Genomic DNA, 27,958 nt, shown 5'->3' on the forward strand with positions numbered 1-27,958 from the left:
CAGACAGGACAGTGCCCAGCGGCAGAGGAAGCCCAGGAGAAGTCCTCCCACCTCACCCAGCACCAGGGCCCTGGCTGAGCCAGCCCTCAGTAGAGGGAACAGGAGGGGCTCTTCCTAGTCACGTTTGGATGGAGGGGGTGGGCATCCAGGCAGAATCAGGACCGATAGTAAGGAGTCATTGTCCGCACTGCAGTGTGTGGGCTATTCCCGCACATCCAGGGAGTTCTTGACACAGCTGGGTGTCCTACAGTTTAACCTAGTTCTGACACCGTCTACTGGATTTGGCATCAGACCCTAGGGCTGGGTCCCATTAGACTGTCTCCATTCTCTTCATCCTGCTCCTGCACTTCAGACGCCGTCCTCAAGTCCAGGCTGGCACTGTGCTTCTGACTCATCGGCCAGAGACCAGAGGTTCCCATGACCCGCCTCGGGTCCGTTAATCCGCTAGAGCAGCTCCCAGAACTCAGAGGCGTCTGACTCAGGAGGCAGCAGGTTTGTCATGAAAGGATGTGACTCGGGAGCTCACTGAAGCCCAGGCGGGCACCCAGGGGCTGGTCAGGGTTGGGTGATGTTCTCTGACAGGGCCACCTGGTGAGGAACGGCGAAGTAGAGAGGAGTGGGGTGAGGACAGGCATTTGCAGGGCCCGGCCGCCCGGCAACCAGGTGGAGAGGGCCCGGCATCAGTGTGGATCAGGCAGAACCGTGGGCACCTGGGCAGTTACCTGGCTGGCACTGCTGCCTTCAGGTGTGGAGCCTCGACGCTCTCACCTGGAGTGTGGTAGTTACATGCAGCCTCCCTCCTGCCCCCACCCAGGCTGTCCCTGGAGGAGACCGCCCACCAGCGTGGGGGTTCCACCCGAGCCTTCGGTTCAGGTGTGTGCGTTTCTTTATGTGAAGGGTGACTTGGTCTCCCCCAGGCCTCTGGGTGGCTGCATCCTTGGAACCAGGGTTCTTGGGACCAGCAGAGTGAGTGCCTGCCTTCAGTTTGGAAGTGCATGTTACTTCCGGGTGTCCCACTTTTTGACCGTCCAGCATCCATTTCCTCATGCACTTGGTGCCCCGTCTCCTTCTAGGAACTTACTTGCTTCCTGCTGCGTGTCCTGGGGCAGGACTGCACTTGCGAAGCCCAGTCTCTCTCCCTGCCTTGGGACGGGCAGGGTCTGGGCACGGGGCCCGGGGCAGCCAGTCAGATCCTGGCTTGGGACTTGCAGTGTTGAGCGGGGAGGCCGGCGTCGGGCAGCCTGGGGCTGTTCGTCACGGGGGCCCCAGTGGGGAGGACTGGCGTCTGGGAGGCCGTGCGTGTTGCTGCCCCCAACACCTCCCGGGTGCACACCTTCGGTCTGGCTGTCTGCTGCTGCCTTTCGGGGCCTGGACTGCCTGCTGGTAACCCTCCTTACCTTAATTCTCTGGCGGTGCTCTCTTGCTGGCCTGCAGCAGGTGCAGAGAGACGTGGCTGGTCTGGAAGCACGTCCAGTGCTCCGTGCCTGCGGCAGCGCGCCCTTCTCTGCAGTAGCCAGGCAGAGGTGGAGCTGGCTGCCCCCCTTGCTCCCGCTCGGTTCAGCGTGGTCAGCAGGCACTTTTCAGCGGAGAGGGTGTCAAGGTTGTACTGTGAGGGGTTTAAGTAAGAACGAGCAACCGGAGGACCTGGGAGGTTGCAGAAGGGAGTTTTGCTCCTCGCCTGAGTCCTGCCCCTGGGCATGGGGGAGCGGCGTGCCCCTCCGCCCAGTGTCCTGGCCCCCGCCCCGCAGCCTTGTCCGCAGGCCCTCCTCTCACACGTGCCGCCTACGCTCTCTTCGCCTCTGACTTTTAGGGTATTGACTTCTCAGTTCTCTTCTGCATGAAGGAAGGATTGAGCTCGTTATTGGGAAAAGTTCATAAAACTAATAATGAGGAAAAGTAATCATTTTTATAACCTGCTGCTGTCTCCCACCCAGCGCCGTTCTGAGCGCTGCTGCGAGTCCCTGTGCGTGGGGACTGTGGCGCCCCAGCCGTGATGGGGTGAAGGCCCCCGTCCGTGAAGCCGGTGCGAGGTGCTTCCCCTGGAGGGGTAGGAAGCCTGGCGTCCAGAGACGTGTGAAGGAGCAGAGCGGTTTCTCGCGCCGGGTCTCCTGATGGGCAGAGCTTTCAACAGCTGGTGGAGGGAGGGACGAAGGCCACGGCGCCCTCCTTGGGGAGAGAGCCCACCTGCCCTCTGGATTCCTTACCGTCACTGGGAACGTGGAGTTGCAGCACCCCGTATTCTTCCCCAGCCAGCGACTCTGTCGTGTTACGTGTGTGTTCCCGTGTGCGGGCTGTACGCTGGGCACTTGGCTGGTGTCCTGATGAGTGGAGATGAGCTGCTGCCCGGGAGAGCCTCTCTCTCGGGAAGGGGGGGGTCAGTGCCCTCACAGGTGACCACGCAGTGTTCCGGTTTCCTGCCTAGGGGGCAGGGAGGTGCTGGACAGGGATGGAGACGGCAGCCATGGCCTCTTACTGGTGGGAGAGCCCTCTGACGGGAGCATGTGGGCTGGGCCTTGAAGACTGAAGAGAAGTTTGCCAGGTGAGGACAGAAGACAGAGGGCCCTGGGGCGGGGGTAGTCCAGGGCTGGAAGCTCGGCAGGAGGAGGGTTCCCTTTGGACGCCTGGAACCAGGTTCTGCACAGGGCCTCAGGGGAGGTCTCCTTACCCCCAGGAGACGCGCGTGATGTGGGGGGAGGGGTGCGGAGGCAGCTAGGGGCAGAGGGAGTGGTGGGCAAGGCAGGAAGAGGGCTGAGGTCCCGAAGGAAGGCCCCAGGGCAGGAGTGGGAGGCGGCTGCAGGGGGAGCAGGACTGGCGAGATGAGAGCAAGCGAGGGGTGGCCTGCCCTCCTCCCCTCCCCCATCCCTTCCTCTTCCTCAGGTGATTAACTTCTGCAGGGTGGGAATGGTGTGACCATTTGGGGTCCTCTGTGGCCGCTGGCAAATCACAGGTGCAGGCGGGCAGCTGTGGGAGGGGACGGGAGCCCACGGGGGTGCCGCCTCCTGTCCTGGAGACCCCCATGGGGCCGCCCGTTGGCAAACAGGGAGGCAGGTCCCCACACCGGCCTTCTCTCCGATGGACGGCAGCTCCCAGTCCTGCCGCTTTCAGTCAGTTAAACACAGCACAGCACCACGCCTTCCAGTGAAATGATACCGTGGAGCTGACTGGAAAGAAGTGCCAGTGCTGCTGGCGGGGGCCGGGGGCTCCGGGTGGCGGCCCAGGCCGGGGGCCAGGGCGCACTCTCCTGGACATGGGGCTGAGGGGCCTGCGCTGGGGAACAGGGTCTGGCAGGGCTGTGTGTCTGAGGACTCGGTGGCCTTGTCCTCGTGCCTCTTCCAGTCTGAGCTGCAGACAGACCTTGCACTCCTGCGCAGATGGCTGCTGGCACCTCGGCTGCCGGTAAGGGCGCGGTCCAGAGAAGGAGCCCCTCTGCGGCCCCGTGTGGTGCCGACCGGGTCTGGCTGGCGGGCTTCGTCGCAGGGGCCAGGGCGGGAGCTTGTGAGGCTTCGCGGGCCACGCGTGGGGTCCGGCACGTGGGCACGTTCTGTGTGCTGTTCTGTAGCTCAAAAATGCAGGCCCCGTCTGAGCCCAGAGGCCACAGCAGACGAGCTGCAGGCTGCGGTTGGACAGACCAGTGCTGCTCCGAGGGTTTAGTTTCCTAAGTGCGAGGAACCAGAGGCCTCGGGAGGCTGGGGCTGGGCCTGATGCTGCTCCCGGTTCCTCAGCAGTCATTACTCCCGTCGTGAGAACTGGATGGCCTGGTGGCGTCTGGCCTCTAAAAGGATGGTTTCCCTGCAGTAGCCCGCCAGGCTCTCTGGGGAGAGTCATGAACTTCCACCTTAACTCCTGGTTCTTTTCACCGTGGTCATTTTTATAGTGTTCACTTCTCTGCTGGAATTCCCAGCCTGTACATGTGGACCTTCTAAAACATCGTGTTTTCCAAAGTCTCTGATAGTTCCAGCAGCTGGGCCATCTCTGGGTCTGCTTCAGTTGACTGTTTCCTCTCTTGTTCCTGCAGCTCTCTGTGCTGTGTGGTTTCTGCTCGGTGCTGGACACCATGCTTGCAAGCACAGGGAGACCGAGGAGGCGTGTTCAGGCCCAGAGTGGCCCCTCTTCCTCCCACAGCCGTCAGTGTGGGAGACTGAGTCCACACTGTCATCGAGCAGGCCGTGGGCTCGGGTGTTTTTCTAGCCCTCAGACTCAGGGAGGGTGGGCTTGGGATCCGAGCCCTGCAGGGTCCTGTCTGCTCTCCTGCCTTTCCACCCGGCTCTCTGGAGGCCCGGGTGCTTCCCTGCACCTCCGCTGGATGCCAGCAGCTGCTGTGTGGTGCTCGGTGTAGGGCCTGGGGAACCAGGGGCTTCCCCCGATCCCAGCCTGGCTCCCATGGTGGGCAGGCCCCTTGCACCTGGGCCTGGGGTTGTGCAGGGCGGGCGTCTCCTTCAGCCCTGCCGCCTCTTTCCCCCGTCTTTTAAACATTGTAGTCGGGGAAGATGGCCCTCATGGCTGATGCCGAGTGTGTTTCATGCTTCCCTGTTATTGTCATTGCTTTAACGCACTCTTCCTGCCCCACAGAGAGTGAAAAGGGCAAGGAAATATGCCTGGTCTCGCTCCCTCTCTGAATGTCCAGGGCTGTCCCTCCGCATAAGGAGCCACCATGCAGCTGGCCACCTCCACGCCCCACTCAGGGCCACGTCTGCTCAAAGAGCAGGGGTGGGTGCATTTCGTTCTTTTAGGGATTTAGAGCAGTTGGTTGGAAGGGGTAGGGCAGGGCCTCCCAGGTTCTTCCTTTCCTTCTTAAGGTCCACGTTAAAATAACCTGGCCTTGCATTTGCAGGATATGACAGCTTTTGGAGGAAGGAAAACCGTAGGTCGGCTTGTCTGAAAACTGGTTCAACCATGGTTGTAGCTGATCACACACTGAAAAAGAACTTTGGCTTTATTTCTCATATATTTTATACAAAGCAGGGGTGGAAGGAGGGTGTAAATCCAGATGCGGGCCGTCCAAGGACTGCCGTCCGCGCAGCAGGTGCATGCGCGGTGGTTATGAGGGCCGAGTGGGAGCTGTGACGTTGGGCGCCCGCCTCCTGTGCTCCAGGAAGCGGACGAGTGGCCCTGCGACGAGGAGAGTCCTCCAGCCTGTCCCCGGGCCCTCCTCTTCTGCACGCTGCCCCTCTGAAATGCGACAGTGGGGCTGTGCGTTGTTGGGAACGTTACGATTGATTGTCCTCCGCTTCCCTCGCACCTGGGGACTGTGACTCGGGGTCTGCAGGAACCGATCCATAGACGTCTGAGCAGATCTCACGTCCACACTCCTGTTTCTGGGGGCAGATGGCTTGGACTTCCACACGGGTGGTGTGGGTGTGGCAGGTGTGCACGTGGCAGGCACGGGGGGGAGTGAGGACCGAGGACCCCAGCGGCTCAGCTTTCCCATCAGCAGCCGTTCACCTGCCTCCACTGCTCTCTGTCCCTCCCCTACCCCAGCTCCCTGCCTGCCGTGCATCAGAACCTCCTGGGAACTTGGTGAAAAGGCACATAGTTGGATCTTACACTGGAAACACTGCATTAGACCCTGTCACCCTGGAGTCTGTATTCTGACGGACCCCGGGCTGGCGCGGGAGGCACAGAGCCAGTCCCCACACTGACATGGGGAGCAAGGGACCACGCAGGGACCCTTCTGCTGGGCCCGGAGGGATGTGGAGGGTCCCACTGGTCCTCGAAGGCAGGGGCTGTGCTGTTTGAAACGTGCCCCTGCTGCCTGCTGGCCCGTCCCTGGCACAGCGCCTGCCCACACGACGCCTTTGTCGGACTTGTCAGCTTCACAGGATGGCGGGAGCCCTCTGCTGAGTGTGGCTGGGAAAGAGGACCAGCTGTCTGCTGGAGCCAGGCCCTGGGGGACCGGCGTTGGGGCAGGTGATGATGCGCTGTTATCGGAGCTGGGCAGGGAGGCCAGGGCAGCACCGGACTCCCAGCAGCCACCTGGCTGGTGTGAAGCCAGACCCTCAGTTCCCAGCTCGTGTGATGTTGGAGGTTTGTGGCAGGAGCCCCGGCCGGCCTGAGAACGGAGAGCTGCCGCCCGTCTCGGTGCCTCTGGGGGCTGGCCATGCCCTGTGGACCCAAGGGTGAGCTGGCAGCCTCGCCCCGAGAAGCTGGCCGGGCTCCCGTTTCCCATCCAGCTGTCCCGCTCCCTGGGGCACTGTGCTGTGTCCTTGGTGGAAAAGTCATTTTCCCCTTGTTCAGCCAGTTTTTCACCACCTGGAAGGTGGGGACTGGGGAGCTGAGAGGTGCTGGGCGTGCCGCGAGTAGGAAGAAGGTGAATCGCAGGGCAAGTGGAGACCTCGGGGCTTCATCTCCCTGCAGAAACCCCCTGCCCAGGACCCGAGATTAAGGTGCCTGCTGGCCGGGCCGTGGGAGGGAGAGCACTGCACTCTGGGTAAAGACGTGCCTTTCGTGCTCTCACGGAAGGGGCTGGCGTTCCAGGTGGGCTTCACAGCCTAGCCGCCCCTCTGGCCCGCCTGTGCCTTGGGTGCACAGCTCAGGTGACCTCAGCTGTGTGCTGACAGAGGCTGGAAACCCTCATTAGCTGCTGACTTTGCTGGGCAAACGGCTGATGTGGTTTCTTCCTGGTGTCATTGCTTCTCATTAGCAGATTCCATGTCTGTGAAAGTGTCTGTTGGCATGGGATGCGCCCAGAGGCTGACAGCCGGGCTGGACTGAGGGCGCCGTGGGGGCAGCCTTGTCCCAGGCCTTTCAGGGACTTGGCTGCTGGCCTCGCCAGGCTCCTGGGCCTCTGTGCACCTGCTGGGGCCCAGGGACCTGGCCACAGCCTCCCCTGGAAAAGTGCAGCGGTGGGGGGGCGGTGGCCTGGGCCATCTGGGCTCTGGGGCAGGAGTGGCCCCTTAGGGACCTCCTGCTTTGTTCTCGTTGAAGCCTGGGGCTGGGAGTCTGGGCCTTTGTGTGCTGAGTGGGTCTCGAGCGGCCGTGGGGGACACGCGAGGGACCCTCTCACTGCAGTCGGATGCTGGCGGCCCTGCCTCTGGGAGGACTCGTCTGCTCCGCCCCGTCCCCACCTTCCAGGAGAGGTGCCCCGCACCCTGACACCTGCTCCATGCCCATGGGTCCCCTGGGGCCGGCCCTTCTGCCCGCCCCGTTTGGCCACAGCATGTTTCCCGTTTCTGCCCCTGGAGTGGAGGTGGGCCGGCGTCTGCCCACTGCTGGGCCGGGACACCAGAGGGCTGGGGAGAGGGGAGCTGGAGGGCTACTGCAGTCTGTTTATGTGGCTTGCTTACATAGTCTTTGCGGAGCTACCACTGTGCCTTTCCCTTTTTGTGAAAAGTGTTTCGGGTCTGTCGGCAGACCGTTTGCCCTCTGGGGTGGTTGCCGTTGCCGCGGCTGGCCATGCAGACGCTGGAAGGGGTGACCTGGCGGACAGATGCAGCGGTGGTCAGGAGAAGAGTCTCAGAGTCTCTCCCTCCCCCCGGGCCCACTCAGTGGCCAAGCCGGGTCCACGCCCCGTGCGTCTGGGCTCCAGGGTGAGAGTCTCGGTCAGAGCGACGCGGGGGCCGGCCAGGAGCAGCCTGGCTGTGACAGAAGTCCAGGTGCTTAAACCGTGGTGGGTATTTATCTCAAGAACAAGTCGTTGGGGCAGAAGGCTGGGCGGGTATGGTGGCTCCGTGCATCAGCAGAGTCCCTGTCCTCCTTCCCTCTGACGGCTGCAGGGTGGCTGCTGTGCCTCCGGGCGTCACATCCATTTTCCAGCTGGGGAGGAGGAAGGGCCCAAAGCCTCTCCTAGTGAAGTTTTGTTATTTTATGTGGGAGGGACGCCCTCCCCAGGGACTCTCGTCAGGAGGACTGGGTCACAGGGCCACCCTCTGGCTGAAAGCACGGTGGGGATGGTGATTTTGGCTGGACACTTGACCACTCCCCAAGATTCAGGGTTATGCTGTTAAAGGAGAGGCTGGACGCTGGTTAGGTGGTAAGTATAGCAGGGACCCCACTTCGAGGCCTGTGGACCTGGGTGCAGGGTCAGTGAGTACTGTCTCAGTGCCCAAAGACACAGCCCCCAGCCTCCGCCAGCCGCAGTTTCCTTGTGTGTGGAGTGGAGAGCATCCAGCTTGCTGTCGGCCAGTGGAAGGCAGGCCGTGCATGCTTTCCTCTCTGCTCTCCCAGCCTCCCCCAAAATGCAGGGGAAGAGAAGCTGCATCTGAGGTAGAAGTGGGGGACTCTGCACAGAGGGCAGGTGTGATGGCTGCCCGGGCACTGAGGTTCAGTCCTCCCCAGCCGGCATTGTTCCTCAGTCCCATGTGTGCTGCCCCTTGCCTTCGCTCCTGCAGGGCATGCTCTCCTGACTCTGACTGTGATTTGGGCTGGGAGAGGAGAGGCCCAGATTGGAGTGTTTTCATGAGCCCTGGGTCCTGGTGAGGCTGCGGGGAACCCCTGGCCTGCGCTTTTGGTGGCGTTGGCTCCCACTCCTGGACGAGGCAGCAAGGTTTCCCTGGGGGGTTCTGATGCCCTGCTAGGACAGGGGGAGTTGTTGGGGAGGGAATGCCTGCCCAGTGAGGAGCCCTTGGGCCCCGCCTACCCTAGCCTCAGGCTCAGCCACCCTCTCCTGCCGCTCTTGCTGCCTCTGCCCTCGGACGCCTCCCCTAACACCCTGCGGCTTCTCCTGGAGGCCCACCCCCGCCCCGCGGCCCGCTCCCGCTGCTCCCCTCCTGTCCCCGGGCAGGTGGTGTGGTGTGCAGCCAAGGGTGGACGGTCTGGACAGCACCTGTTTTCGGGGATCTGAGTGTCGGAAGGCGTGGAGCCCGGACATGGTGTCGTGTCTTGTCTTCCTGCTGACACACGGGGCAGTGATGGGGGCGCGTCCAAGGACCTGTGCAGGATTTCAGCTGTGGGGCCGGTGTGTGGGAGCCTGTTTTGTGCTTCAGCTCCTCAGGGGAGCTTTGATGAGCCGGGAGTAGGACGTGGACCCCAGCAGCTGGTCAGGGCAGGTTCTCCGCTTACATTTTTTCCTCCTCTGGATTTCTGGGGGGCTTCCTTGGTCTTCCCTCCAGGGGTGTGGGCTTTGTGCCTCACGGTTTCCAGGGACGGGGGACTGGGCCGGCGTGGGGGCACTGGTGGCCAGGTATACCTACCTGGGAGCCTCACCTTGGCTGGGTCGTTTGGCCCAGTTTCTGGCCCTGGTCCCAGCCCAGGGGAAGCCCCTTCCTGCCTGCATGGGGCCACTGAGACCACTGGCTCTTCTAAAGGGTTCAAAGCTTTTGGAGCCATTTTCTTTTCTCGCCTTCAACTTGTCTGCTTGTTTCTCCTTGACAGCGGCTAGTGCTGCCCCGGGTTCAGGACTAAAGGCCAGGAGAAGCTGACTCACCCGGAGACCTGGGTCTTGCAGTGGTCAGGGTGGGTGGTCCCGCAGGAACCGTGGGTGAGGCTGCATTTGCTGCACTCTGCTGCTCCTGTGTCAGATGCCTCAGTTTCCCGGCTGTAGAGTGTTGGTAAGAATGCACGCAGCTTAAGGACTTAGCATGGGGGTCAACCAGGTGGCATTTTAGCCTCTAGGAACATGTCTGTACTGCAGTGGGTCCTCAACAAAATCACAGCTCTGGTTTTCTCAGCAAGCCTGAGCTTAAAGCCCCCCTTGCTGTCAGTCTTCCTCCCGGGCATCCTTACTGCTCGGTTGGCACGTCTGAAATCTGAAACCTGCTCCGTCCCGCCCCCATTTTCAGCTCCCTGGACCCTAACCCTCTCCTCCAGGTGTCCACCCGCCCTGGAGTGTCCGCGCCCTGCTTCCCCTCGTCCTCCTGTCCCACCGCACGGTGCTCTCTGGGCTCCCTAGGGCCCCTGGAGGGTCGCCCTGGGCTTGGAGGGTCTTGGTTCCGTCTTGTCCTTGCTGTGGCCTCACACTCTTTCGTTCCATTCCAGGGGCCCCAGTGCCCCCACCCAGCCATCCCGAACCCCTACCACACCCAGCTTTCTCTGTCCTCACCTGTGCGCTGCTCTCCCTGGTCCCCCAAGAGGTACCTTGTCTGTGGGGGGCCGTCCCCTTGAAGCTGCTCTGTCCCCTTCCTCCGCCTGCCGCTGCAGTCGGCCCCCCTCCGCTTGCCCGGCGTCCTGAGGTCATAGTTCATGTCTCAGACTCACTGCAGTTTGGTTTTCATGTCCATTGATACTTGGTTCTCAGGAACCACACACTCTTTCCTGCAAATCTGGTAACTTTCCGTCTTCATGTTTCCTCCATGCGATCCTTGACACGAAGAAGCTGCCCTGCCTTCGGTCTCTCTTATTGTGCCCCTGTGCCTCCCTCTTTGCGTGCTCCGCCCGCCGTCCACACCATACCTTGCTGGGACATAGAGTAGCCCGGGCCCAGCCCGGCCTGCCCCGCCGCCCCGCCCTGCCCGTGCCTGCGACGTACTCTGGCTGAGTGTGTGAGGAGGATGCCCCCAGGTACTTCTGCTCTTCCATCTGGGGGCGGTGGGCAGTCCAGGCCTCTTGCGGTTCCCCTGGGAGGGGAAGGGGCCGCTATGCACCCACCTGCTCAGCCATTGACCCTCTCTTGACGTCCAGAGCCTCAGGAAGGATGGGAGGGAGACTGGGGTGGAGGGCGGGCTCACCTTTCCTGCCCTCTGCTTTTCCCTGGAGCCTCCCGGGACTGGAAGGGAACGCGTGTCCTCTCTCGCGTCCAGCGCTGCGGGGCCCGTAGGGCTGGTGTCTCCCCAGCCTCTCACAGCACTTGCTCAGACACTTTCTCCCCCAGAAGAATTTGCCTGTCTTGCCCTCACTTGATTCCTGCCCCTGATCCTTGGAGAAGCAAGGATCTGCCCCTTTGCTGGGCACTCTGGCCAGAACAGACCCGGGTTTTTAGGCTTTTAGGGTGGAGAGGTGTTTTTGGTTACACCCAGCAGCTGGAATTGGAGGCCGGGGACTAGCGTGGATTCAGGAGCCAAGCTGCCTGGGCCCAGTCCTGCGTCCCGTTTGTGCTCCTCGGTCCAGTCACTTAACCCCTCGTTGTCCTTTCTGTTAAAGGGGGCGGTGCTTGTGCCTGGTGCCCTGCTGACTGGCATCTGGAGATGCCGCAGGGAGGTGCGAGAGTGCTGCACGCGGCAGACTGACCGTCCACTCCGCTGTGGCCTCATGGCTCAATCCGCTGCCCTTGGTGGATGGAGCCAAGGCTGCGGCCTGAGCCTCTTCCTGTCCTGCACATCGGGCCCACGAGGTGGCAGCCCTGGGCTGCTGGCTGGCTGGGAGCTGGGCTGCGGGAGCAGGCCTGGGGCGGGGAGGGAGGCCCGTCCCGTTTCGTCCCAGCCCGTCCCAGCCATGCTGTCTGCTGTCGCAGGGCCTGGGCCTGGCTCCTCTGCCCTGCCTGACCTCCTGCTGCCCCTCACCTTCTGTTGGGAGACCTGGGCTCTTGCCTTTGTCTGTTCTGGGGTCTCCTTTGTCGTGCTGCCCCAGGGGCTGGTGCATGTCATCTGGTGGGGCTGCCTGGCGGCCTCTTTTCCTGAGGGCTTCTCCTCATCCAGGAGTCGCTGGCTGCCTGCAGATGAGGTGGGGGGCACTGGGTGAGGATGGGGATTGGTGGGGTTTCTCGAAGGGCAGGGCTCCTTTCTTCCCAGAGCTGGTCGGGCAGGGCTCCTTTCTTCCCAGAGCTGGTCAGTCAGTGCGCTCGTCTTGCTAGAGACTAGGGTTAAGGCCAAGGAGGAGTCCGTGGTCTTCCTCCCCGGCTGGCAGATGGGAGGGAAGGTGGGGGGTTCCCTCCACAAGCCCGCTCGTGGATGCCAGCACACCACCCGCACCTCTCCCCACTTCCCTTTTGCAAAATGAGCAGACTCTGACTTTGCTGTGTGTGGATGGCTGGCCGTGGTTTGGGCAGCCCTGGGGATTTTCAAGACCCAGAGAAACCAGGTAACTTAGCCAGATGGGGACTTCCCATGGCAAATAGTTGTTGGATGTAAGGAGCCTTCGGGCGGTGTCCAGACTCTGCCTTTCCCTTTTGTTTCTGCTAGCAGTGCTGTCCTGTCCTGGAGGCAGGGGCGGGACCAGGCACTCTCCCCGCCTTGTCCCGGTGCTCTTCTGGGGCCTGCTGCAGCCCGCCTGCGTGCCTGCCATAGCTCCGCAGGGCGGGGTCCCAAGTCCACACTGGCGGCCAGAGCCGCTTCCAGGGGAGCTCCCTGTCTTCACAGCCTTATCGGGCCCTCACGTTCTTCTCCCAGATGGAGATCAGCACGCTCCTGCCTCTCTTCCGCCTCCCCCGCCTTCCTCCGGCAGGCAGGCACACTGCCCAGAGCCTTCGTGGGCTGCCTTTCTGCACCAGCGGGCGAGGAGGGGCTGCAGGCTTTGTTCTCTCTGCTCCGTGGGCCTGGTGCTTCCGTGGGGGTCTCTGTGGCACAAGAGTCGGGTCCCCAGACCTCCTGACACCTGAGGTCCAACAGGGCGGCTGGAGAGGCTCCCGGGGTGCCTTCCTTGCGGGGTGGGAGGACGGGGACGGCGCCCGTCCCAGGCGGAGCAGGCGCAGCAGCATGGACTCCCGGTGGCCCTGAGCTTTAGTCCCTGGTTTGCAGGCGGATGGAGACAGAAACCTTCTCTGCCTGGCAGTCACAGCAGGTAGAGCTCCAGGGCTTTGAGCCACAGAACAGACCTGAGAGGAGGTGAAGCGTCGCAGAAAAAGCCGAAACACCCCATCTGTGCTGCTTCCACTCACTGGGTGCCTCAGGCCAGTGTCTCCGGGCATCAATTTCTCCGTCTGTAAAATGGGGACAGTGGCCCCTCCTTCACATACTTGTTGCCCGTGCCCAGCTCAGGGCTCCCGCAGGCTGTAGGCCCTCAGGGCCTTCACTCCCTCCAGGAGCCAGGCCAGCAGCTGGCTCATGGTCAGCACAGCTCTGGAGCCAGGACTCGGCCCTTCGGGATGTTCGGAACCCCTGTCCACACTTGTGCGAGGACACCCGGCAGCCGCCTCTGGGCTGAGCTCTTCCTAAGGTTCTGGTGATGGTGGGGAGGGAGCGGGGAAAGGAGGCTAGCCTGTCCTGGAGCATTCTTCCTCACGTTTCCTCTCCAGCGCAGGCAGGCTGCTTAGAGCAGCTCCGCTGCCGGAGGGAAACCCTGCGTGCTCGCCCTCCCTGCTGTCCCACTCCTCGGGGACCACGCACCTCCAGGTGCATTTTGTTCCAGGCCACCCCAGCGCCCGTCCTCCACCTTTTCTAGAAGACACGTTCAGGAGAGATGAAGGAAGGCATCTTCAGCACTTCAGCCTGGGGGCTGTCCCTCGGAAGGGTCCCCAGGTGAGATGTGGACAGCAGACGAGGAGGTGGCCGCCTGGGGAAGGAAGGCTGCCGTCAGTCTTGGTGGGTCTGGCATCTTGCTGGGTGGAGGGTAACCAGTGGTCATATCCTAAAGTCCTGGGGTGGGGGCCTGCAGAGAGGGTCCGAGCCCTGGAAGAGACTCAGCTCGCTGTTCTGGTCCAGGGTGCACAGAGGAGGCTAGAGGGGAGGGTAGACGGGCGCCTCTCCCTGCAGCTCCCCGCAGGCTCGGTCCTGGCCAGCCCGGCAGAGCTCACCCGGGAGGGAGGGGCTGTGCGACTGGAGATCCCCGGAGCTGGGAGCAGGTCCCGGGCTGGCTGGCTGAGCCCTTACTGGGTGGGGGACTGAGGCCCAGATGAGGTCGGGGTCCTGTGGGCTCTGGGTTAGCAGCACTGGCTAGGGGTCAGCCCTGAGGCTCTGCCACACACAGGGCGTCAGGAAGTGTCTTTCACACGGTCCCTTGAAATCTTGTAGCTTCTCTGAGCTCCCCAGGGATCCTGCAGTGTATCTGTATTTGAGTCGCTGTAGCTCTTTTTTGGCAGCCCGATTATTTAGGCCTGACAGGTAGGCACAACTGTCTCGTTAAATGCAGATATATTTGTGTGGCTTGGGAAAACATGGAACATTCCATCAGTCTAATAAAAGAATACTGGTCGTCCCTTCCATTCGTGAACTCAGTGTGTTGAGATGTGTTGTCATCGTGTGTGTGAGATGCACGCGGAGCACCTCATGTACCTCGTTGCTGTGACCCTGCTCAGGTACGGGGTGCTGTCCTGCGCCTGGGCGGTGTGCTCACCCACGCCTCTGTGCGCAGACTCGGCCCCTCCCGACGCAGGGCCTGGGCTCGCCTGTGGTCTCTCAGGTGTCCTCATGGTGCCCCTGCTGGACGGGGACAGCGCGGTCCTGTTTGACAGATGACTCCGAGGCCCCGGGAGGCCAGGTCACTAGCCCGAAGTCCTGCAGCAGAGCTGGGATGTGAACCCGTCTGCCTGCTGGGCTCCAGGTGACGACCCCTCTGGGCGTGCGCTGGATGCCGGAACTTCCCGGTGGCCAGGGTGCTCAGCCACCCTCTGCCTTGCCCCCGACCCCCTCTGCACTCTGCAGTCCGAGGAGGGAGGAGAGGGCCGCCCCCAGCCCCCCATCGCTGTGGTCCTGTTGCATAAGCCCAGGACGGAACATCCATAGTTTTTGTAGAAGGAGGAAGAGGGACTTATTGAAATGCTTCTCCTTTGTCTCCAGGAGATCTGCTGGAGGAGCCGGCATCCTAGGGCGGGGCGGGGCCAGCTTTCCCCCACCTCCTCCCCTCCTCCCACTCCTCCTCCTCATGCTCCTCTTCCTGTTCCTTCTCCCTTCCTCCTCCCGCTGCTTCTCCCCCTAGTCCCCTACCCCCGGCTCCTCCTGCTCCCCCTCCTCCCTTCTGCTTCCCCTCCTCCCCACTCCTCCCCCTCCTCCCCTCCTCCCATCCCTCCTCCTCCCCCCTTCCTCCCCCCATGCCCGGTCATGTGCCCTGGTGGGTTTCCACAGGGTCCTGTGTGTGGGTCTGCGGGCGAGGAGTTTGGGTCTCATTTCACCAGTGGCATCCCCTCTGTGAACCAGGGCCCTTCTCTGTCACACCTCCAGGTGGGCTGGCAGGCCAAGGCCACAGTCTCGCCCTCACCTGGATGCCCCGTGGCCTCACGGGTCCCCGCAGCCAGCACACTGCTGTCGTGTGGGGCCCTGCTGTGCGTGGGGCAGAGCCCCTGCCCATGTGGAAGGAGGTTCAGGGAGCCGCACTGCAGGCCTGCGGGGAGTGATCAAGTCAGCCAGTGACCCTCCTGTGAAGAGAAACGGCGGTTTCAGGGGCCCAGAGAGTGACGGGTGGGCATGCTTTTCTCTCGACTGAGGCAGGAGTCATGAAACACACACTTGCTTCCGTGCATTTCCTGCGTCCACGTGGTCTCAGAATGCTGTCGTCACCCCTGAGGGCCCTGTTGGCTGTGCTCTTCCATGCAGGGAGGTGACGTTTGGGCAGGGCCGTGGCACAAGTGGGGCAGCGACCAGGACAGCATCTTGGGCAGGAGCTCTCCTGCTGGAAGGGGCGGCAAGGTGGGCGGAGAGCTGTTGGGGGCATCTGAGGGCTCACAGGAGGCCAGCGAGGCTGGTGAGCGGAGCAGCGGAGAGCGAGTGGGGGGGCGGGTGGGGGGGCCTGAGAGGCCACACCCGACCTAGTGGGCGGGGCAGGGGAGCTGGGGTCACCGGGCCTGCAAGGGCTCTGTGGCTGCCTCCTCGGGTCCCAGCGGACTGTTCTCGCTTGCCCTAGTCTGCTTGCCTGCGTGTGTCCTTGTGCACCTGGGAATTGACTAGTGGCTACACGTTTCCCTTCCTCCTCTTGGCTTTCTCATGGATGAAAATCTTAAAAAAAAATCCAGCAGTATTTATGATTTCCATGATAAAATTGGGGACATTGCCTCAAGAAAAAAAAAGGTATGACCTATCTGGAGAAGGTCCAGAGAAGGATGCCTGAAATTAGTAAAGCAGGGCTGAGGTGGGGGCGGTGGCGGGGAGGAAGCAGGCTGCGTCGCTCTGAGGAGACAGTCCAAACAGAACAGGGGCCGCAGCGCCCGGCAAGGTGGCGAGAGTGAACAGACCCCTCCACCAACTCCAAACAGGGCCAGGAGGGGTTTCTGCAAGGTCGACAGGGTGTCGCGGAAGCACCGTGAGGTGGCACAGGCCAGGAACGTGAGCCGGTTTTACGGGAGGTTCGGCTCGGAAGTGGCCGAGCCGGCTGCAGGAGCACGTGAGCGTGGGCGACGGGGTCCCCGGGGCGTGGTGGGCACGAGGCGCCCTTGCTCGCACGCCTTCTGCAGGCGCCGAGCTGGAGACACCGGTTTATGGGGGGTTTTAGGTGTCAGAACTCTTCACGCTTAAAAAAAGAAGAGGAAGGAGTTGGAGGAGAGAGAAGAAACTGTGTGGTGTAAACAAAACAAATTAAAGGCTGCGTGTGGTCCGAGGCCCACCAGGTTCCAAACTCTGGTTTAGATACCTGTCCTCAGGAATGCGGGTCGTTGGTGAGTTTTTGAGCTGGAATTCACGACTGGGGACTCTTCCGCAAGCCCTCTGTGGCCCCGCTGTAACCTTCGGTTTGTCATCTGCCCACCAGCTGCTGCTCCATGCCCACAGGGAGCCTTAAAATCTTGATTAAAAGGCCTGGCTAAATGGAAGAGACCCTTGGCGAATCGGCAGACCCTCCTGTCAGCGGTGCCCCGGGCGCCCCCTCCAGCCTGCAGCCGGCTGCTATTTTTAGCGCCTCTGTGACTCTGTTGACCACGTCGGCCCCCTCCCGCCGCTGGTCTGTATGTTTAATTACGTACACAGCACCACAGCTCGTTTCTCAGAGCAAATCAAAGCCCAGTCCATGGTCCTGTGGGTCATGGGCGCAGCACGGGGTGATGGCTTTCTTCTGGCAGGGAAGGGAGTCGGGAACGTGCCGTCTGTGGGACAGGACCTCACAGGATGGATGTGGGTTGTCTCTATCAAGCCTGTTCATTGCTGGCTCGTTTTTAGCAATTGGCTTTAATTCTCAGGCCACCGCTCAAGTTTGTGTTTGAGCAGGGAGGCGTGTGCCGTCCTTGCAGGAGGGCGGGTAGGCCGGCTCGCTGCCCTCTGGAGGTCCCCGCCCCACGACCCTCCCTCGGGTCCTGGACTGATGTGTTCTAACTGCAGGTCCATCCTTCCGTCTGACGGCATCACTGACACCATTCAAGCTCCCTTCCTTTTGATTGGTCTTCAGTGAACAAGTGGCAAGTCTCTCCTTAGATCTGCCCCTGCGCTGCTGTCTCAGCAGGTCAGCTCCGTAGACCGCCTGTCCTCCAGCCCAGCCCCGCCGGCCCTCCCACGTCTGTCGTCTTCCCGGGGCTTGACTCTCCCGTCCCTGCTCCGGCGTGGAGTTTCACAGTCTGGCGTCAGCCCTGTTACTCCCCTGCCGTGGTTCTCCTGGAGGCCACGTGGTTCTTCCCGCTGGCCCAGGGCACCCCCGGTCCCGCTGGACGCTGCCGTGACTGCTGGGTGGTTTCGTCCCCAGGTACCTCCACATGGACCTGTCTCCCAAGAACAAGAGCGTTCTACCGACCACGGCCAAGCAACCACCCTCTACGTCTGACGTGGAGGCCATGGTCCGTTTTCCTGGGCGTCCCAATCGTGCCCTTGATGACCGAGTTTTGAAAACCCAGGATTCAGTCAAGGGTCCGCACCGTGTGTCCTTTGTCCCCGCGGTGCCCTCTGCTCTGTAGAACGGCCGCGCAGGCACCGGGCCGTCTCCCACAGCACTGGCGCTGTTGAGGGGCCAGGCCGCTGGTGCTGCAGCACGCCCCCGCCCTGTGTACACCCGAGCGTTCCGTCACGATTAGACTCGGGTTGGGGCCCTTCTTGGTGGTCACGTCAGGAACAGTGACGTCACCTGGTCTTGGTGACGTTAGATTTGATCACTTGGGGAAAGTGGTGTACACCTGTTATCCCGATTTTAAGGTACCTTTTCCCCTTCGGAATGAATTAGCCTGTGGGTGATGCTTTGAGACCGTGGAATGTGCTGTTTCCAACAGTCTTTCATCTAGTGACTTTCTATCCATTCCATTCACAACAGCCTTTACGTTTTTTAAGTCACTCTTTTATCGTGGTAGAGCATATGCAGCATAAAGTTTACCACTAGCCACTGTAACCAAGTGCCAATTCAGTGGCATTGGCATTATTCACGCTGCTGTGCGGCCGTCACCCTGTACATCTGCGGAACTTTTTCATTCTTCTAAACAGAAGCTCTGTTCCTATTAAACACACCCCCCCTTCCCCAGTCCCCAGTAGCCCCCAGCCACTTTCTGTCTCTAGGCTCCTCTAGGGACCGCGTATGAGTGGAGTCCCGCACTATTTCTCCTTTGTGACAGGCTCGTTGCACTTGGCATCATGTCCTCGAGGTTCATCCGTGTTGTAGCCGGTGTCAGAATGTCCTTCCTTTCAGTGGCTGAGTCCTGGTCCATCTTACGTGTGGACCCCGTTTTGTTTGCCTGTCACCTGTCATAGACACTGGAGTTGCTTCCAGCCTTTGGTAATTGCACGTAATGCTGCTGTGAACGTGGGTGTGCAAACCTCTCTTCCAGACTCTGCTTTCAGTTGTGGGTACCAGCCCAGCAGTGGGACTGCTAGATCACGTGGGGATTCCATTTTTGGTATTCTGAGGAACCGCCGTGCTGTTCTCTACAGCAGCTGCACCGCTTGACGTTCCTACCGGCAGCGTAGGAGGGCTCCAGCGCCTCACTTCCTTGCCAACATCCATTCTTTTCTGTTTGCTTTGTTTTGTTCTGTTTTGTGTGGCCATCCCAGTAAGTGTGAGTGGTGTCTCGTGGTTTTGAGTTGCGTTTCTCTGGTAAGTCATGATGTTGAGCACCTTTTCACGTGCTACGTGGGCACGCGTGTGTCTTCTCTGGAGGAATGTCTGTCTTTACTGGGTTGTAGCAGTTCTTTATATATTCTGGATACAAGTCCCTAGTCAGCTATACAGTTTGCATATGTTTTCTTTCATTCAGTTAGTTGTCTTTTCACCTGTTGATAATGTCCTTTGAGGCAAAAGGCTTTTGTTTTTGATAAAGTCCAACTTATCTGTTTTTTCCTTTGGTTGCTCATGCTTTAGTGTCATCTCTAACTCTGTTTTCAATGAAAAGGTCATGAAGATTCACCCTTGTGTTTTCTTCTAAGAATTCTATGATCTTTATCCTTGGCCCATTTTGAGTTAATTTTTTATGTGATGTGAGGTAGGGGTCCAGCGTCATCCTTTTGCTTGTGGGCATCTGTTGAAGAGACTGTTTTTTCTCCATTTCATGGTCTCTGCACCCTGGCCCCAGATCAATTGGCCATACATATATGAGTTTACTTTTGGACTCTCAGTTCTCTCCCATTGGCCCATGCCTACCTCATGTCAATACCATACTGTCTCGATAGTGTAACTTTGTTGTACATTTTGAAATTGCAAAGTGTGAGTCTTTCAGCTTTGTTATTCTTTTTCAACATTGTTTTCCATATGAATTTGCAGATTGGTTTTCCATTACCAGGAAGAAAAGATGTTCAGATTTTGACAGGGATTGCGTTGAATCTGAAGATTGCTATGGTGGTTTATTAGTTACCAAAGGTTGCTGTAACAAAGCACCACATACTGGCATGGCTTAAAAAACAAATCAGGTGTTCTCAGGGCTGGGCTCTGTCTTGGCCCAAAGGATCTTGGGAAGAATCTCTTCCATGCCTTTTTCTTACCCTCTGGTGTTTTCTGCAAATCCTTAATGTTCCTTGGCTTGCAGCTGCATAACTTTAGTCTCTGCTCCATCTTAACAGACACTCTTCCCTTAGTTTGTCTGTCTCTAAGCACATATTTCCCTCTTCTTGTAAGGACACCAGTCATGATAGATACAGGACCCACCCTGATCCAGTGTGACTTCATCTTAACCAATTATTTCCAAGTAAGTCTACATTCTAAAGTTCTGGTGGACATTAGTTTTAGGAGGACACTGTTAAACTGTTAGTATTGACACCTTAACAATATTAATTCTTTCTATCCATGAACATGAGGTGCTTTTCCATTTATTCAGTTCTTTTAAAAATTTTTTCAGCAATGTTTTGTAGTTTTCAGTGTACAAATCTTTTCATATCCTTGTTAAACCTATTCCTGGGTATTTTATTCTTTTAGATGCTGTTGTAAATGGAATTGCTTTCTTAATTTTCTTTTTGGATTGTTCATTGCTAGTGTATAGAATGCAACTGATATTTGAGTGTTGGTCCTGTACCCTGCAACTTTGATGAATTCATTTATGCTAGTAGCTTTAGAACTAATAATAGCCTTAGCTATTAGAATGAATAGCTAATAGAGATGTCCTTCTAGTCCTACTTCTCTGGGAGTTTTTATTATGGAAAACTGTTGGGTTTTTATAAGGTTTCTTTTCTGCATCAATTGAGATTACTTTTTTTCCCTTTGTTCTGTTAATGTGATGTGTTAAATTGATTGATTTTGTCATGTTGAACCAGCCTTGCATTTCTGGTATAAATCCATTTGGTCGTGATGTATAATTCTTATACTGTGATGTTGGGTTTGGCTTCCTAGTGTTTTGTTGAAGATTTTGCCTCTATATTCGTAAGGAATATATTCATAAGGCCCATAATTTTTTCTTGTGATGTAGCCCAGCTTTGGCGTCAGTTATGCTGGCTTCATAGAATGAGTTAGTAAGTGTTCCTTCCTGTTCGGTTTTTTGGAAGAATTTGAGAAGTTAATTCTTCTTATAATGTTTGGTGGAATTACCCAGTGGAGCCACCTGGTCCTGGACTTTTCTTTGTTGGGAGGTTTTTGATTACTGACTCAATCTCTTTACTTGTGATCGGTCTTTTGAGATTTTCTATTTATTCTTGACTCAGTTTAAGAAATTTGTGTGTTTCTAGGAATTTGTCCATTTCTTCAATGGTACCCCATTTGTTGGCATACAGTAGTTTATAATCCTTATTTTTGTAGCGTTGGTCCTCACTTTCATTTCTTATTTTAGTTATTTGTATCTACTTCCTTCTTTTGTTAGTCCAGTGGCTATTTTGACTTAAAGGCTACTTCTGATAGTATTAGAGCCATCCAGCTCTTACCTTTGCATGCCATATCTTTTTTCATTCTTTCAGTTTAAATCTGTTTGTTTTGGATTTAAAGTAATTTTTCTGTAGACAGTATGTAGTTGAATCTTGCTTTTCATCTGTTTGCCAGCCTCTGCCTTTTGCTTGGAGTGTACCTTTGCCTTTAAGATAATTCCTGGGAAGGAAGAGCTTAGTTCTGCCGTCTTGTTGTCTTCCGTATGATTTATAGCTGTTTTTGACCCCCATTTCTTCCATTACTGCCCTGTTGTGTTCAATTTGACTTGTGATTTCTTGTGTATATTCTTTGGATATTTTCTTTGTTGTTATCAAAGAGATTGCATTTAACATCCTAAATGTGTAATAGTCTAACTGAATTGATACCAACTTCAGTAGCGTATGAAAACTCCACTCCTTACTTGCAGAGATGGAGAGTAGGATAGAAGTCATCAGGGCTTGGGGGAGAGGAAGAGGAGGGGATCCTGTCTGATCAAACGGAGCTTTTCCTTGGGATGATGGGAGAGTTCTGGAGATGGGTAGGATTGATCGTTATACACCATTTTGTATGTACATACTGCCATTGAAATTGCACATTTAAAATTGATAAAATGGTAAATTTTCTGTTACATATATTTTATTGCAATAAAAAAAGTTTTAAAACTCCTACACAGCTCTGTCCCCTTCTTTATATTACTGTTTTCAAAATCATATTTTTATACATTGTGTGCCCAATAACAGACTTATAATGACTTTTTTTACACGTTTGTCTTTTAAATCACCTAGGAAATAAAAAATGGAAGTAGAAACCCAAAACATGACAAAACTGCTTTCACATTTGCCCCTGTGTTTACCATAACAGGGGGTCTATTTCCTCATACAGCTCTAGTTACTGTCTAGTGTGCCTTCATTTCAGCCTGAGGACTCCTTGCAGCATTTCTTATAGTGCAAGGCCAGTGGTGATGAGCTAGTTCAGATTTTGTTCATCTAAGAATGTCTTAAATTCACCTTCATTTTTGAAGGACAGTTTTGCTGGATATGGAATTCTTGGCTGAAATGTTTTGTTTTTCTTTTACTACTTTAAATGTGTCTTTCTGTTGCCTTCTGGCCTCCATGGTTTCTGATAAGAAATCAGCTCAAATCTTTTTGAGGATCCCTGTTATAACAGGTCACTTCTCTCTTGCTGCTTTCAGGATTTCCTCTTTGTCTGTTGCTTCTGTAGTTTGATTATGTGTCTAGTTTAGGGTATCTTTGTATTCATCATACTTGAAACTTACTGAGCTTTTTGGATTTGTAGATTCGTAACTTTCATCAAAATTGGGGCATTTTTAAAGATATTCTTTTCACTTGTTTTATGAGGGGGAGGTAATTAGGTTTGTTCATTTATTTCTGCCTGGAGGAGGTACTGGGGTGTGAACCCAGGACCTTGTGCATGCTGGGCATGCAGTCCACCACTGGAGCTGTGCCCTCCCCCTGCAGATGTTCTTTCTGCCTCTTCCTCTGTTCCCTCTCCCGCTGAGGCTCCCAAAGTGCAGATGTTAGTGTCGCACCGGCTCCTGGGCTTTCTTTGTTTTTCTACTTTTCGCAAACTCCATACTTTCAACTGTGCTGTCCTCACGTTTGCTGGTTCTTTGTTCTCCTTGCTCAGACTTGCTGCTGAAGCCCTCTGCTGGATTTTCATTTCAGCTACAGAGGTTTTTGGTTGTTTTTTTTTTTTAATAGTTTTTATAGCTTTTATTGATATTCTAATTTTGTTTATATAGTGTTTCCTGATTCCCCTTTTTATATGTACATGTTTTCCTTTGTCTCTCTGAACGTATCTGAATGGTTTTTGTTTAGTAAGTCTGATGTCTGGGCTTTCTTGAGGAATGTTTCTGTCTATTAATTTGGTTACTTTGAATGGGCTATGCTTTCTTGTTTCTTTGTATGCCTTTTGATTTTTTTGCTGTTGTTGAACACTGGACATTCAAATATGATAATGTTATAACTCTGGAAACCAGATTTTCTTGGAGTTTTGCATTTTGTGGGGATTTTTTTTTTAGGCCTTTATAATCCATTTGTTTAGTGTCTTTTCCAAACTATTTTTGCAAAGATTGTATTCCTTATTGTGTGTAGTCACTGAAATCTCTATTCATTTGGCTTATGTTCAGCTAATATTTTGACAGAAATTTCCTTTAATACCAAAGGATTAAAACAAAAACAAAAATAATCATTATCAGTGAAGTGGGCCAGAAGAGAAAGAAAAATACCATATGATATCTCTCACATGTGAAATTTAGAAAAAGAGGACACTAATGAACTCATCTACAAAACAGAAACAGACTCGCAGACACAGTAAACAATCTTATGGTTACTGGGGAAAGCGGGTGGGAAGGGATAAATTTGGGAGTTTGAGATTGGCAAATGTTAGCCACTATGTATAAAAATGGGTAAAAAACCCAAATTTCTTCCATATAGCACAGGGAACTATATTCAATACCTTGTAATAACTGTTAATGAAAAAGAATATGAAAACAAATATAAGTACATATGCTCATGACTGGGAAACTGTGCTGTACACCAGAAACTGACACATTGTAACCGACTGTATTCCAATAAAAACAAAAACAAAAACAAAAAACACCAGAAAAAAAGGAAAATAAAACCCAAGCCCTTTCCCGGTCTTTGCAGATCGGCTCTGTGCCGGGGGGCCCTTTCGGCAGTCACCCAGACTGTGGAAAGCCTAGAGGTCGGCCCAAGGTGAAAGGTTAGGGCTTCTCCAGTCTTTCCTGAGCGTGTGAGTTACCGCTGGCCTCAATATGCCTGTGTACACGGTTGCTATTAAATGTCCTAATGTCTCAAAGGCTCTCTCCCAACGCTTCCTCCCAGGTGGCAGTGTCTGCCTGAACTGTAATCTTTTCTCCAGCAGCTCCTGCCCCTCTCCCGCCTGAGTTCTGAGTTAAGCGAGGAGAGGTGTGCCTCCCGCAGCCCTTCAGGCAGCCCCAGACCAGTCAGAACAAACGCACGGTAGTTTCCAAGAAGATCTGCACCCCCGGAACCAGGGACCAGGGACCAGGGTTCCCTGTTGGAAGGGGGGCTGGGCGCGTGAGAACGTTACAGAGCTTTCCTGCTGTTTTCAAGTTGCCTTTTCTTGATTCAGCCATCTCTTGGTTGCTCTGAACGTTTGTTTTTCAGAGTTCTGTCAAAGTTAGCTCTGACAGTTTCCCCTTATTTCTCAGTGTCTCTGTGGGAGGATGGGACCGTGACGGGGCCTGTCTGAGTCAGCGTGCCGGTGGCCGCAGAACGGTCACTTGGCGTTTCTGCCATTTCTTCTACTTTTTTTAGCTGGTGCTGTTCCAGAGGAAAGAGCTTTATTTTCTGTCTTTTCTGTTTATTCTGTTACTGTTGATGTGATTTGATAAACAGCTCATGATTTTAAATAACCTTAGTGAGGCACACACTTGAAGTATCAGCTTGGTGACCTTAGCAAAAGCAGCATGTGACAGCCATATAACAGTCACCTCAGTCCGGCAGAATGTGTCCTTCTCCCTGGGAAGTTCTCCCAGGTTGCTTCGTGGTGGCTTTTTTGTTTTCAGCATTTATTCTGAAATAATTTCAGATTCACGGGAAGTTGGGAAGATAGTTGGCTGGGGCCCCGGGCACCCCTCTTGGAGGTTTCCCTAAAGGTTCCATCCTGTGTGTCTGTGGTGCGGCATCTCACCTGGGAGGCAGATCTGTGCACAGGTGTAGTCCTGTGTGGTTTTATTACGTGTGGATTCCCGCAGCCAGGAGTTCGGCCCCCTCCCCAGGCCTCTGACACCACCTGGCAGGGGTGGGGTCCGCCGCAGTGCAGGATGATGGTCCGGGCTCGCCTCCCCAAGTCTTCCGGGATGCCCCCAGCGGGAGGTGCCCCCTGCAGGGAGGCGGAGCTCCGTCCCAGTCCCCGGGGCTGCGATGTCTGAGTGGCTCAGCCTGCAGTGGGGAAGCTCTCTTCTGAAGGGGTCTGTCTTGCTTCATCTCGGTCCTCGGGCTAGAAAAGGCAGCTGTTCTGGGGGCTTTTGGTCTCTCCCTCTGGTCCCCTTGAGCATGAGTCCAGGCAGCAGGAGACGCACGGCCCCGTCCCTGTGCACCCCAAGGCCCAGCCAGGCGCCCCCTCCTTTCAGGGGCCCCAAGTGCCCTTTTGCGTGTCGGGTCCCGGTCCTCAGCTGTGTTGCCTGAAGGAGCAGGAACAGGCGTGTCTGCTCCTGCACTGCCTTATTTTCTAAGACTCACATTTTAAAGATTTCTGACTCGTGCTCTGGGATTCCTCCCCGGGGAGTGGGGGTGCGTCTGCGCCCTGCCAGCAGCTGGGGGGGTGGGGTGCACGCGCCGGGGCTGGGCGTTGTCGGCCTCTTGCGTCGTTGTTGGTCCGACAGCAGAAACTTGTCTCAGGGTGTGCATTTTTGCTTCTTTGGCTTCAGGTGGAGGTTGAACACCTCTCATGTTTGTTGGCCTACATTCTCCTTCCCTCGTGACTTGCCTCCACGTCCACTGAGAGAGAGGATGTGTTGATCACAGTCCAGCCAGTAGACAGAAGCCAGCGGGGTTATCTGAGCAGAAGGTTTTTACCAAGGATTGATAAAGTAGGTAAAGGTTAACTAGGCTACTGAAAGGGTGACTGGGGAGCAGGAAGGTGTCGTGGGGGTGGCACCGCAGCCCTCAGCTGGGCTCAGGGAAGGGTCTGAGCTGTCAGGACCCAGGCGGCGCAGGGCGATACCGACTGGGACAGCTGTTGCTGCTGGTGTGAGGGCGAGGGGCCTCTCCCTCCATCCGTGCGGCCTCCTTCCAGTGCGCCTGGGAGACCCTGGCCTGGGGCAGCAGGCCAGCGGGTGTGATCTGCAGGGGCGGGGGGTGGGGTGGGGGGGGAAGGGTGTGCTGTGACCTGAGACCCAGGGACTCGGCGGCCCCGCCCCGCCCACCACCTTGGGCCGTCTGCTCCCTCCTGGTTTGCACATCTCGTGTGGTGACTGGTTTCAGTGTTAAATTTCGGGTACGACGGGCCCTGCTCACACCGGCTGTCACGTGGATCGGAGGTCAAGGCGTGCATGTGCCTCACAGGGTGGGGGTTTCCCGAGGGTGGTTTTGATTCCATTAGGTTCTGCCTTGGTTCTGGAACCTGTCCCCTCCCCTCTCCGTCCAGGAGGACGAGCGTCAGCTCATGTCCTGCCAAGCTGAGACCCCGGGAGCTGGCGTGCGCATTTCCTGCCTCCGAGTTGGTCCGTCCTCTGAGGTGCACAAGTCTGTGAGGACGGGCCGTGTTTGTTACGCAGGGGGCTGCGGGCGCCTGGTGGAGGGCGGCCCAGCACAGGTCGTCGGATTAACGCTGGTAGCGGCAGTGGTGGTGCTTCTTTACATGTAATTGCTCGTTAAATCTCAGTCGGCGGTGTGGGAAGCTGTGTGAGCTATTCCATCAATCCTGAGGTGAACTTTCCCCCCACATTTTAGCTTTTCTGAATTGGGGGTGCATTTTACAGTCAGTGACAGAACTCGCTTTTCCTCCTGGTGGTGACAGGCTCTGGGTCCTCTTACAGCCGCAGGTGGGTTAGATCAGCTAAATCGGGCGTTGTTCCCATTTTACAGGTCAGGAACCTGGGGCACCAAGAGGCTGGGCAGTCCGGCCCCTCCTGGCCCCTTCCTCACGAGCCTCCGCACCACCGCCTGCCGATCCCCCCCCCCCCGCCAGGTCCAGCGTAGGCTCCGTGCCGGGTCCGCCTCCCCCAGCTCCTGGCTGCTCAGCTGCCGGTTCACGCGATCCTCTCCAACTTTGTTTAGTGGAGTACATTTTCCAGCCTGGGCTGCGGGTCCGCTGGTAAGGCGGAGACCACCCGTGGTCAGGATGACCATGGACACCCTTTAGGAGGGAAGGCTGGATCGGTGCAGGGCCAGGGTGCTCGGTTTTGCCTCCCACATTAGGCAGATCACTGTTTCATTTAGCTCAACACCAGAGGATGTGGTTGGCTTGTGTTTGGGGCCGTGTTGTAGGAAAAGTGCTGGTCTTCAACCCTAGACTTGCACGTGTGTGTGTAGTGAGCTTTCCCTGCCCTCAGACGCACTGGCGCTGAGCGCTGGGGGCCTGCGGGGTGTCTCCTGCTCACCCTGGGCCTCCCCACTTCCACGGCAGGGCTGTGCCCCGTGCCCAGGTGTGGCAGCCCTGCACCTCCGTCCGGGCCATTTGTCCACTTGGACGAGCGGCGTCTTTCCACACCCTTACGGAGACATGACTCGCACACCGGACAGTTCTCCCTTCACGGCGTCCAGGTCTGTGATTTCTAGTGTGTTCTTAGAGTCATGTAACCATCACCACAGTCAGCTGTGGAAGGTGTTCATCACCCCTACAGGAACTCTGTGTCCGTGAGCAGTCACCGCCGGGGTCACGGGTCCACTCCCGGGCTGGTGGGCCTGCTGCTCTGGGGTGTCCGGCATGGACTTCGGGTCTGCCGTGTTGTTCAGCCTCCTGCTTTCGAGGTTCGTCTGTGCTGGGGCGTGCACCCGTGCTTCCTTCCTCTTTATTGCTAAGTAGCGCTCTGTCGTGTGGTTATACACACTTCAGGTACCCATTAGTCAGCGGGTGGACATCTGGATGGTTGCCACTTTCCAGCTGCTGTGAGTAGCGTGCGTTTGTGTCCAGGTCCTGTGCACGCACGTTTCCCTTTCTCTTGGTTTCTACCTGGGGCTGGAGTCGCTGGGGCAGAGGGTAACTCCGTGTTCAGCCTTTCGAGGAATGGCCCGACGGTCTTGCCGAGCAGCCGCCCACGCGCTTCCTAGCAGGGTTCCGTTTCTCCACGTCTCCACCGACACTGGCTACCGTGTCGTCTGGGTGGGTGTGAGGGGGAAGCTCATGGGCCTGACTGGCATTTCCTCCGTGGCTGGTGGTGCTGGCCATCTCCTCATGCGCTCCTCGGCCGTTTGTGTTTCTTCTTTGGAGAAATGTCTGTCCGCATCTTTTGTCCATTTTAAGCTGCATCACTTTGCTCTCATGGTCTGACTGCAGGAGTTCTTTGCATTTTCCGGGCAGTAACCTTTTATGAGATACGTGATTT

At 56.6% G+C, this 27,958-nt stretch overlaps 1 protein-coding gene across 1 annotated transcript in view; it reads left to right on the plus strand.

Moving 5' to 3' along the window:
• CHCHD6 (coiled-coil-helix-coiled-coil-helix domain containing 6) overlaps window positions 1-27,958 on the plus strand; it is a 120,562-nt gene that overhangs the window by 19,233 nt on the left and 73,371 nt on the right. The gene's annotated exons all lie outside the window — the stretch shown is intronic.

This window comes from Camelus dromedarius, chromosome 17, assembly GCF_036321535.1.
Source record: "Camelus dromedarius isolate mCamDro1 chromosome 17, mCamDro1.pat, whole genome shotgun sequence".
Taxonomy (NCBI): domain Eukaryota; kingdom Metazoa; phylum Chordata; class Mammalia; order Artiodactyla; family Camelidae; genus Camelus; species Camelus dromedarius.